The sequence below is a fragment of the Panthera tigris genome, chromosome B4, assembly GCF_018350195.1.
Source record: "Panthera tigris isolate Pti1 chromosome B4, P.tigris_Pti1_mat1.1, whole genome shotgun sequence".
NCBI lineage: Eukaryota > Metazoa > Chordata > Mammalia > Carnivora > Felidae > Panthera > Panthera tigris.
Window position 1 is genome coordinate 48793609 of NC_056666.1, and position 11173 is coordinate 48804781.

At 38.2% G+C, this 11173-nt stretch overlaps 1 protein-coding gene across 3 annotated transcripts in view; it reads right to left on the reverse strand.

Annotated features, from left to right (window-relative positions):
- Positions 1 to 10926, reverse strand: part of EPS8 (epidermal growth factor receptor pathway substrate 8) — a 190051-nt gene extending 179125 nt beyond the window's left edge. For 2 of the 3 annotated variants that reach the window (XM_042991835.1, XM_042991829.1), the window contains exon 1: positions 10684 to 10926. The gene's annotated coding sequence lies outside the window, so the exon portion shown is untranslated. Of the gene's footprint in view, positions 1 to 5916; positions 5988 to 10683 lie in introns of all 3 variants that reach the window. The other variant, XM_042991830.1, reaches the window with a different exon arrangement.
- Between the last annotated feature and the right edge of the window lie 247 nt (positions 10927 to 11173).

Genomic DNA, 11173 nt, shown 5'->3' on the forward strand with positions numbered 1-11173 from the left:
CTTAGGTTGTTTCCATATTTTGGCTACTGTAAACAATGCTGCAATGAACATACAAGTACATATATCTTTTTGAATTCATATTTTCATTTTCTTCAAATTAACACCCAAAAGTAGAATTACTGAATCATACGGTATTTCTATTTTTAATTTTTTTAGGAAGCCCCATACTGTTTTCCATAGTGGCTGCACCAATTTACATTCCTTCCAAGAGTGCACAAGGATTCCTGTTCTCCACATCCTCACCAACACTTATTATTTCTTGTCTTTTTGATAATAGCCATTCTGATTGGTATGATGTGATACCTCATTGTGATTTTCATTTGCATTTCCCTGATAATTAGTGATGCTGAGCATCATTTCATGTGTCTGTTGGCCATTTATACATCTTTGGAAAAATGTCTATTCAGGTCCTCTGCCCTTTATTTACTTGGATTGTTCGGGGGTTTTTGGTGTTAAGTTGTATTAAGTTCTTTATATTTTTGGATATTAACCTCTTATCGAATATATCATTTGCAAATATCTTTTTCCACTCAGTAGGTTGCCTTTTCATTTTGTTGGTTTCCTTTGCTATGCAAAAGCTTTCTAGTTCGATGTAATCCCACTTGTTTCTTTTTGCTTTTGCTGCCCTTGCCTGAGGAGACAAATCCAAAAAAAAATATTGTAAGACTGATGTCTAAGAGCTTACTACTTATGTTCTCTTTTAGGAGTTTTATAGTTTCAGGTCTTACATTTAGGTCTTTAGTCCATTTTAAGTTTATCTTTACAAATGGTATAAGAAAGTGGTCCAGTTTCACTCTTTTGCATGCAGCTATCCAGTTTTCCCAACACTATTTATTGAAAAGACTGTCATTTCCCCATTGTACATTCTTGCCTCCCTTGTTGTAGATCAGTTGACCCTATGAATGTGGGTTAATTCCGGGCTGTCTATTCTATTCCATTCACCTATGTGTCTATTTTTGCGCCAATATCATACTGTTTTGAATACTAGCTTTGCAGTACAGTTTGAAAGTATGATACCTTCAGTTTTATTCTTCTTTTTCAAGACTGCTTTGACCATTTGGGGTCTTTTGTGGCTCCATACAAACTTTAAGATTATTTCTTCTAGTTCTGTGAAAAATGCTATTTTTCGATAGGGATTGCACTGAATCTAAAAATTGCTTTGAGTGGTATGGACACTTTAATAATATTAACTCTTCCAATCCATGAATATAGGATATCTTTCCATCTGTTTTCTTTAACTTCTTTCATCAACGTTTTGTTGTTTTCAGTAAACAAGTCTTTCACCTCCTTAGTTAACTTTATTACTAAGTAATAAACTATTGCTATTGTAAATTGAATTTTTTTTTTTCTAATTTCCTTTTCGGATGGCTTGTTGTTAGTATATGAAAACAGAACAGATTTTTGTTTGTTGATTTTGTATCCTGCAAATTTACTGAATTCATTTTTTCTAACAGTTTTTTATGGAGTCTTTGAGGTTTTCCATATACAGTAACATGTTATCTGCAAATAGTGACAGTTTTACTTCTTCCTTTCCAATTTGTATGCCTTTTATTTCTTTTTCTTATCTGACTTCTGTGGCTAGGACTTCCAATACCATGCTGAATAATAGTAGTCAAAATAGGCAACCTTCTCTTTTTCCTGATCTTAGAAGAAACACTTTCAAATTTTTCACAGTTGAGTATCATGTTGGTTGTGTGTCTGTCATATATGGCCTTTATTAGGTTGTGATATATTCCCATGCCACTTTGCTGAGAGTCTTTATCATAAATGAATGTGAATTTTGTCAAATGCTTTTTCTGCATCTATGGAGTTGATCATATAATTCTTACTCTTCATTTTGTTAATATGGTGTATCATGTTAAATTGAAGATACTGAAATATCTTTGCATCCCTAGACTAAATCCCACTTTATCCTGGGGTAGGAATCTTTTAATGTATTATTGAATTTGGTTTGCTAAGATTTTGTTGATGATTTCTGCATTTATGTTCATCACGGATACTGATCTGTAATTTTCTTTTTTTGTGGTGTCTTTATCTGGTTTCGGTACCAGGCTAATGCTAAACTTAGAGAATGTATTTGGAAACACTTCTTCCTCTTCAATTTTTTGGAATAGTTTGAGAAGTATAGGTATTAACTCTTCTTTAAATGTTTGGTAAAATGCAACTGTGAAATAGTCTGGTGACTATTGCCCCTCTCTTGACTTTTACCACTCTCTTTAAATATAAACTTCTCTTCCCTCTATTGATGTTCACTTTTTTCTATTTGGTCTTTCCTTTTTTTTCTTCTCCCATATATTAAAAATGAACTCTAACCTCCTACCAAGCACATAATTCGTTCACTTAAATTATTTTAGCATATTCACTAAAATTATTAATTTAGAACACATTATGTTCAGGTTCTGCTCAGAAACTGTTCATGGCTCTTAGAATTCTGGATTGGCTCAAATAGCACTAGATGGTGCCTTTATGGGATGTTACATTCTAATGTTGCTACGCTACTAAATATATGCATGGTTTTAGACACAAGCTCTTATTTCACTTAAAAACACACAAGCCTCTTTCTTAATAAAATCACTTGAGTGTCACAGGACTGGGTTACACACACACACACACACACACACACACACACACACAGAATTTATCTATCACATAAAGGACTATATTTAAAAAGTCCTATGATTAGAAGAGGAGATTCATGCAATTCTTAAAACAGGTTTGGTATCTTTATCCTCTCCTACTATGATACAATGTATACTCTATTGTACTGTTACTTACAAAAATGAAAAATAACTGGTTATTCAGTTCTTTCTAATATCCCTGTAGGCTCTGTGAGAATGTACAGAATTTCCCACGACTCCCATCATATCCACCCATTCTGCACATCAAACATATTCATCTTTCTGTCTGGAATGCCCTAGAGTCCCACCTCATATTCTTACTCTTGGCCTCAAAAATTCATCCTATAAAACTCAAATGTCACATTCTCCAATAGAGATTTTTCTGATTCCTCAGCCACAATAAGCCTCTCCTTTTGTCTATATGCAGAGATATAATTTTTTTTTCATTTAACCTATCCCCAACAATCATGTCAAATAAGTACTATTATCATTTTCACTTCCTAGATAAGAAAATTGAGGCAGATAAGGTCTCTCTGATTTCAAAGTCCACTGCTTGCTTGCTTATTTATTTAATATATAATCTCATTAGTTCCACACTCTACTGAAATGGTTGTCTCCATTCTCTGGGTTCCCTGAAGACAGAAGGTAGAGATCCTGTCTCATTCATCTTTGTATTCCCAGTGTCTGGCACAGAACAGATACTCAACAAATGCTCAATAAATGATGAATGAATAAATGAAATGTAATAATGTTCATCTTCCTCTGGGAGGAAAACTCAATCCCTTCTAACTGTTCTTCTGTAAGAAGTATGATAGTAAGTGCTAATTTCGTTCAACAAACATTTTGTGAGTATCTATTCTATGTGATATGCTGTGCCTAAAGATAATTGAGTTTAGAGGCGCCGGGTGGTTCAACTGGTTAAATGTCGGACTTTGGCTCAGGTCATGATCTCATGGTTCGTGGGTTCAAGCCCCGTGTTGGGCTCTGTGCAGACAGTTCAGAGCCTGGAGCCTGCTTTGGATTCTGTGTCACTCTGTCTCTCTGCCCTACCCCACTCAATGGTCTCTCTCTCTCTCTCTCTCTCTCTCTCTCTCTCTCTCTCTCAAAAATAAATAAATGTTAAAAAAAAATAAAAGATAATTGAATTTAGTTTCCTGCCCTCAAGAAACTTGCAATTCAGTGGGGAAAAGGTATAAACAATTAGCTAATTCTACTATTACATGTTTTATTTTTCCCAACTCCCACAAGTTCTTCTCTTTAAAGGAACCTCCTTCTTTATAAACATGTTTCAATGACTCACATCTCTGGGTCAGGAAGATGCAAATCAGTCAACAGAAAAAATTTTTAAAGAATCTCCATGTATCTCAAAAACACAATTTTTGAACCATTCGCATTTAGCTCAGTTGTCATTTAAGTAGTGCACAGTTTTAAAGAAAAGAATAAAGGCAAGGACACCCTGATACTATCCTTGCACTTTTTCTTTTATGAGAGACCACGTGGCCAAATGGAAAGTTTTAGAGTCAGAAAGATCAAAGTTCTCATCCCAAGTCTGTCCCTTTCTCCCCACATGGACCACAGACAAGTCACTTTATCTTTCTGAGCATATTTCTTACCTGTAATACGGAAATTAGGAGATCTGCCTTAAAGACCTCTTATAAGAGTTTTAAAAGATAATGTATAACACCTGCCACACCAAAGCTGCTACTTTTACTGTGTCTGATCTCACTAGATGCTTTTTGAAAACTAATTAATGGTTCTATCTATAGCGTAACAATACAAGTATTTCTGGCCCCACCCATTATCAATAACACAAGTGTTTACCAAAAGAAAGGTACTTGAAAAAACTATTTGTGGCAAGGAGAGAGGTAGGAGATAAGATTCAACACCATACAGTTAAGTCTCAAATTTCTAGATAGCACATACATCGTCTGCCTCTTCTCACCACACACCTTGTAAATCACGTCTTTCAGACACTCTTTGTGAAAAAGAAAACCTTACTAATTATTTCTTACAGTTCTAAAAGATCTAAAAGAACTGAGAGATATTACTCTGTATTAACAATTCCATTTTTCACAAAGAAAAATCTCTTAGTAAGGAAGAGAGAAAAATGTACAACCTCCAGGAACCAATCTCAACGCATAGTCTGTGTATTACTACATTTTAGTTTACAAGTCATTTCTCAACTGTTTCTTTTAAGCAATTTTGCAGAGTGTATTTTTAAAAATCAAATAAAAACAGTCTCCTGTCAATCCTAAACCTAACTTATAATCTACTTGACTTAAAGAGCTCATTTACATGATACTGACACAACTGAAAGTCCATGGGCAAAAAAAGTGAATCTAGACACAGACCTCACACCTTTCACAAAAATAAACTCAGAATGGATCATAGACCTAAAAATGTAAAACTATAAAACTTCTGGAAAAAATAAAAGGATAAAATCCAGGTGGCCTTGAGTCCGACAATGAGTTTTTAAATACAACACCTAAGGCTATCCATGAAATTGATAAGTTGGCCTTTATTAAAATTAAAAACATTTGTTCTCAAAAGACACTGTTAAGAGAATAAAAAGGCAAGCCAGACTAGAAGAAAATATCTGCAAAATACATATCTAATAAAGCACCTGTATCAAAGAGATAAAGAATTCTTAAAACTTAACAATAAGAAAACAGATGAGTTAAAAAATGGTCAAAAGTGGGGCGCCTGAGCGGCTCAGTTGATTAAGCGTCCAACTTCGGTCAGGTCATGATCTCGCGGGTTGTGAGTTCCAGCCCCAGGTCAGGCTCTGTGCTGACAGCTCAGAGCCTGGAGCCTGCTTCAGATTCTGTGTCTCCTCTCTCTCTCTGCCCTTCTCCCACTAGTGCCCGCACACGCACACTCGCTCGCTCTCTCTCTCTCTCTGTCTCAAAAATAAACATTAAAAAATTTATAAAAAATAGTCAAAAGTTCAGAACAAATATCTCACCAAAGAAAATATACAGAAGACAACAGCATATAAAAAGATGCTTAACATTAAATGTCACTAGGAATGACAAATTAAAGCAACAATGGGATGTTACTACACCTATTAAAATCCATAAAATCCAAAAAACTAACAATATCAAAAATTGACAAGGAGGAAAAGCAACAGAAGCAAGCATTAATTGCTGATGGAAATGCAAAATGGTATAGCCACTCAGGCAATATCTTACAAAGCTAACAATAATCTTATATGATCCAGCAATCATGTTCCTAGGTATCTACCCAAATGTTCTGAAATCTTGTGTCTACACAAAAAGTTGCCCATGAATATTCTTACCAGCTTTGTTCAGAGTTGCCAAAAACTGGAAGCATCCAAGATGTCCGTCAATAAATGAATAGATACAAAAACTGTGAAAACATCCATACAATGCAATATTATTAAATGATAAAAAGAAATGAACTATCAAATCACAAGAAAACATAAACGAACCTTAAATGCATATTGATAAGTGAAAGAAACCAGTCTGACAAGGCTCTATGATTCCAATTGGAAAAGGCAAAACTATAGAGACAATAAAAAAAAAAAAATCAGTGGTTGTCAGGGGGTAGGGAGTTAAGGGAGTGATAAATGAGGCACAGGATTTTTTTTTAATGTATGATATTTTGATTCTATAATGATGGAGACTTGAAATTATGCATTTGTCAAAACGCAGAGAACCTTATAGGATGAAGAGTGAACTTTAATGTATGCAAACTTTTAAAAAGTCATTTAGAAGGAGGGGAGGATCCCAGGATGGACTGGAGATTTAACAAAAGGGTCTGACCCTATTATAAAGGCATGCAACTACCTCATATTAAGTAGGACAGGAGAAAAAGGAGTAGAATCTGTAAACTAAAAGCAAAAGAAACAGCATGAAAGCACTGTACTCTAGTTGATAAAGTTGTTTCCCTCTCTCTGTAAAGAGAATAGAAGTTAACAATTTCAATACTGCTATACATATGTTATAGGACTGAACAATTAAATAAATGGATGGCAGATGGTGGGATCCAGGTTACTTCTCACAGTAAGAGTAAGTTTACGGATAAGCAAGTAGAGGAGAACAGAAGAACACAAGTGGAGATGGGGTAGGCAGAGTCACAGACATCCATACAAACTCATATTTTGCTTAATATGAATACATAGGATTACATAGAGAAATTGTATAGATATGTGTATATACATAGGTTGGTTTACATGCATATATTTCCTGCTCTGTAGATGAGAAACTCTAGAGGCAATGACACCCCAGTAACAATAAAAACCAAACACCCAAATCCTGGCTTCTAATACTATTTTCCCAAGGAAATGAAACAGATTCTTTCTGGCTGATTCTAAGACTGTAACAGGAAATGGAAATATAAAAGATGAGCCTGGAGCATCTTTCAATGCCAGAAAGTAAGGAAATGATCTTTAAGTTTATTTATTTATTTTGAGAGAGAGAGTGTGTGTATGTGTGTGGGGAGGGAGGGAGGGAGGGGTGGGGAGATAAAACGTGAGTGGGGGAGGGGCAGAGAGAGACGGAGAGAGAGAGAATCCCAAGCAGGCTCGAGATAACAGTGTGGAACCCAATGCAAGGCTCAAATTCAAGAACCGTGAGATCACGACCTGACCGGAAATCAAGAGCTATATGTTTAATGGACTGAGCCACCCAGGCGCCCCACCTCACATTAATGGAGATATGTCAAAGGAACACAGAGCCAACTAAATGAGCTCCCAATGACGAAAGCTGAAACAATGTGAGCAACAAAATACAGTAGTACTGGATTACAACCCAAAGTATAAAATGAATATCCATGAGTACAGGCCAATGTAAGTAAATGATTGAGTAAATACGTAAATGCAGAGAAAAGAAAAATCTGCCATGCAGAAGAATTCTAAATAAATTATAGATACCCCACCCTCAAGGAGGAGAAGTAAAACTCTCCACTCCTTAAGTGTGGGCTGTGCACAGTGACTTCCTTCTAAAAGTACAGCATGGAAAGAAGAGTAACTTTTCATTGCAGAAACCTAGCAAACACTAACTCAGCCAGGTGATCAACATCAAAATCAACAGTGATAAGTCCGCGTGATAGGATGCACCCTTTATATAATGTAACAGAAATAGCCTTTTACCTCTGTGATCTTTCTTCCAGAAACCTAAAACCCCAGTCTGATCATGAGAACAAAGTCAGACTAATTCCAAAAGAAGGGCATTCTACAAAACACCAAACCAATATTCCTCACAACTGTGAAGGTCATTAAAAACAAGAGAAGTCTAACTGTCATAGCCAAAAAGGGGCCTAAGGAAACATGACAACTAAGTGTAATATGGTATCCTGAAACAGAAAAAGGACATCAGATAAATACTAAGGAAATCTAAGTAAAGTATGAACTTCAGTTAGTAATAATGTACCAACACTGGTTCATTAATTATAGCAAATACTAATGTAAGATATAATCAGACATGAAATTGAGTAACAGTGCATATAAGAAGTCACTGTACTATCTTTATACTTTTTCTGTAAATCTAAAACTAATCTAAAAATAATATATATATGTATATATATTTAAATACCATCTAAGAATGTATCTAAAAAACACTGGAGAGGTTGTAGTGCAGTAGTGAAAAACTTCACACCTTCCCTGCATACATTAAAGTTACAATGTTTACAACCATTTTGTTACAGAATTTTTCTTAGGAAAATATTTTCAATCACTAACAGCTGCAAACAATTTCATGCAGTAATTCCCAGTAGGGATGTACTATAGCTGAAGTACTTTAACCAAAATTCCACTTTTCCCTTATATACCATTGCAGATGTCTGAAAGTTTGTAACCTATCATTAACTTATGTTCTGTGATGATCCAAATAACTACCAAATACGTTTAATACAACTCAGAAAAGGTAACCTAAATTTCATATAAATTAAGTCAGTGGTAAAAATACTCATCCAACAAAACCTCAAGCATCTAAAGAGAGACCTCGAGAAAAAACTATCATCTTTTATTGTGGATAATATATTTTCTTATATAAACCATGGTTCAAGGGAACTGTTGCAGAATTAAAATAGGTAAACGAAAATAACAGGAGAGTCAGGAGAAAAATAAAAGGTAGCGGTGAACATCTTTGCAGCATAGCGTAAGAAAAGCCAGGGTCTAGGATCTGAAGTGTAGCAAATAAAAACTGAAGGCAAAGGGAGCCTATGTTATAGCACAGAAAAGGCCCAATTAACTGAAAACAGGAAAAATTAAAAATAAAACAAAATGAAATCTCTTCATTCTATGAGAAACAAGCAAGGTGTTCAAAATTAGACTCCTAGAGAGAGCAAACCAGAATAAACCACGGTGAAGAATCACCATAAATACAACTTACTCTCCCACCATTAATAAAAGGCTGAAAATTACCATATAATGATATCCAATGACATTGGAAAGTGGGAAGAAAAAATATTACAAAAAGAATGTACCAAATATCATGAACAGTGGTTATTTCAGAATACTGGAATTAAAAGTAACTTTTCTTCTTTTTTTTTCCTGCTGTGAAGTGAATGACTTGTGGAATTTTAAAAAGTCTTAATCTTTGAATTGTGCACTAAAGGCATTTATACAATATTATTACATTTGTGATGCACTCTACCCTTGAATGGCAATTCCATAAAGTGCATTATTTTTCTCACTGTAAGTCAAAGTGTGAGCCGATGACCCAATTTTTTTCACAGTAGCAACTTAAGAACTATAACTTAACTATTATAACTGCAATCTATCCAAAAAACTCCAGTTCCAAATAGAAAATCTATAGTAGGTGAGAGAGGATGATATTGACTTTAATTTCAATGACCACTTGATCTACATTTAGTGCACACTTTCCAAAACCCAAGTCGCTGTAGAATGGTATCCTCTCAGTGGAAATAAAATAGAAGCAACACACAACACAGCTACTTTGGTATTACGTGTGTTATGTCTATATATATATATATATATGGACACACACACACACACACACGGTCTTCTGGGAATCCTAATTCTCCTACCTCCCAAAAGAATAACAAGGTCAAAAACAAACTATTCGCATGCATCTGAAACCAGGTTGTTCCTGAACTCTTAAGACAGTAGCTATTTCTCTCATTATGAGACCAAAACTGAAACCTTCAAAAGAAAAGCAGTAATACATTTCACCGGAATGTCATTTGTAAAGGAGAATTCCAATTCCTAATGCTCCACCACTCGAGACATCGATGGATTTCAAATCCTAACACCACAGCGTCCTACCCACAAGGAGATTCCAGCAGTACTCTGGGTTCTACGGGAAAAGAAGCATTTGAGAAACAATGCGAAGGAAGAGAACAATCCGTGCAAAGATTTTTGCATTCAGATGGTCCTTGGAAGGAAAGCAGGAAGAGTGACCAGAGGAGAAGCGAGCCGGATCTTCATACGTGGTGAAATCCACTCCAAAGGCATTAACTGACAAAGACACCAGAAAGGCTATCTTTCAAAAGTAAAATTGTGAGTAGAGCGGAACAAACTAAGAACGGAAAGTCAACAGGAAGGAATCAGGAAAGACAACTATTCAAAAACAATGAGCTATCTTAATTTGAAGGGGTAAGCGATGGTGGGACCCTGTCCCAAAGTGTCAATTTGAAAAGACACCCTCCATGTGAGGGTGGGGAGGGTAGCTCTCGAAACCCCAAGCCTAAAACAGGCCGTGAGAACACCCGTTGTGTAGTCGCCCCACGGACAAGACAAGCGCAGGTGTATGTGCGGAAGCTCAGGTTACCAGGAACTATTGAATCTTCCCTGCCCACCCGTCCCGGAGCCCCGGGCTCGGCGGGCGGCGCGGGGCGGCGGGGCGGCCGAAGGTCGGCACGGGCTCCGCGGCGCACCAAGACCGGGCGCACCACGACCGGGCGCACGGACGCGCTCCGGTAGCAGCGCCCTGGCACACCTGGCTCCCAACACCAGTTGAAAGCAGTCAAAGTGGCGCCTGGCACCGCTCCACGCAAGCACACAAAGGCGGGTTTTTAAAATCGAGGCTGAGTCCAAAACACTCGACCCCCGGCCGGCGCCTTTCGCCCGAGGGTCTCTTACCTCGGATCCGCCCTCGGGGCCGTGGCTTTCCCCGGAGACGCTTAGAGCCCGGACGAGGCAGGAGGCGGCCAAGAGAAAGCCCCCGTCCTGGACCACGCCCTTCCAATCCTCCGCGAACCGCCAAGCCGCCGTCTGCGCCCGGCAGAAGAGGAGCGATCTCCCGGGCGAGCACAGCGCCCGCCTCGCGCTGGGCAAGACCGCCGCGCCCGCCGCCGCCTGTGAAGTCTGGAGCTGCCCGCCCGCTCACCCGCTCGCCGCCAAAGCCAGACGCGCGCCGCGCATGCCCAGTACCCCTGCGAGGAGTGAGCGAGAGCGCGCTTGCGAGTGCGCGCCTCGCGCTGCCGGAGCGAACTCCACTCTCCGGGTCTTGCCGGCAGCCGAGCCGCGGAGTATCTGGTCGACCCCGGCGCTGGAGGCGAACTGGGCGGTGGGGGCGGTGGGGGCGGTGGGGCCGGGTGGGCGGGAGAGGAGCGGAAGAAAAGAAGGCGAG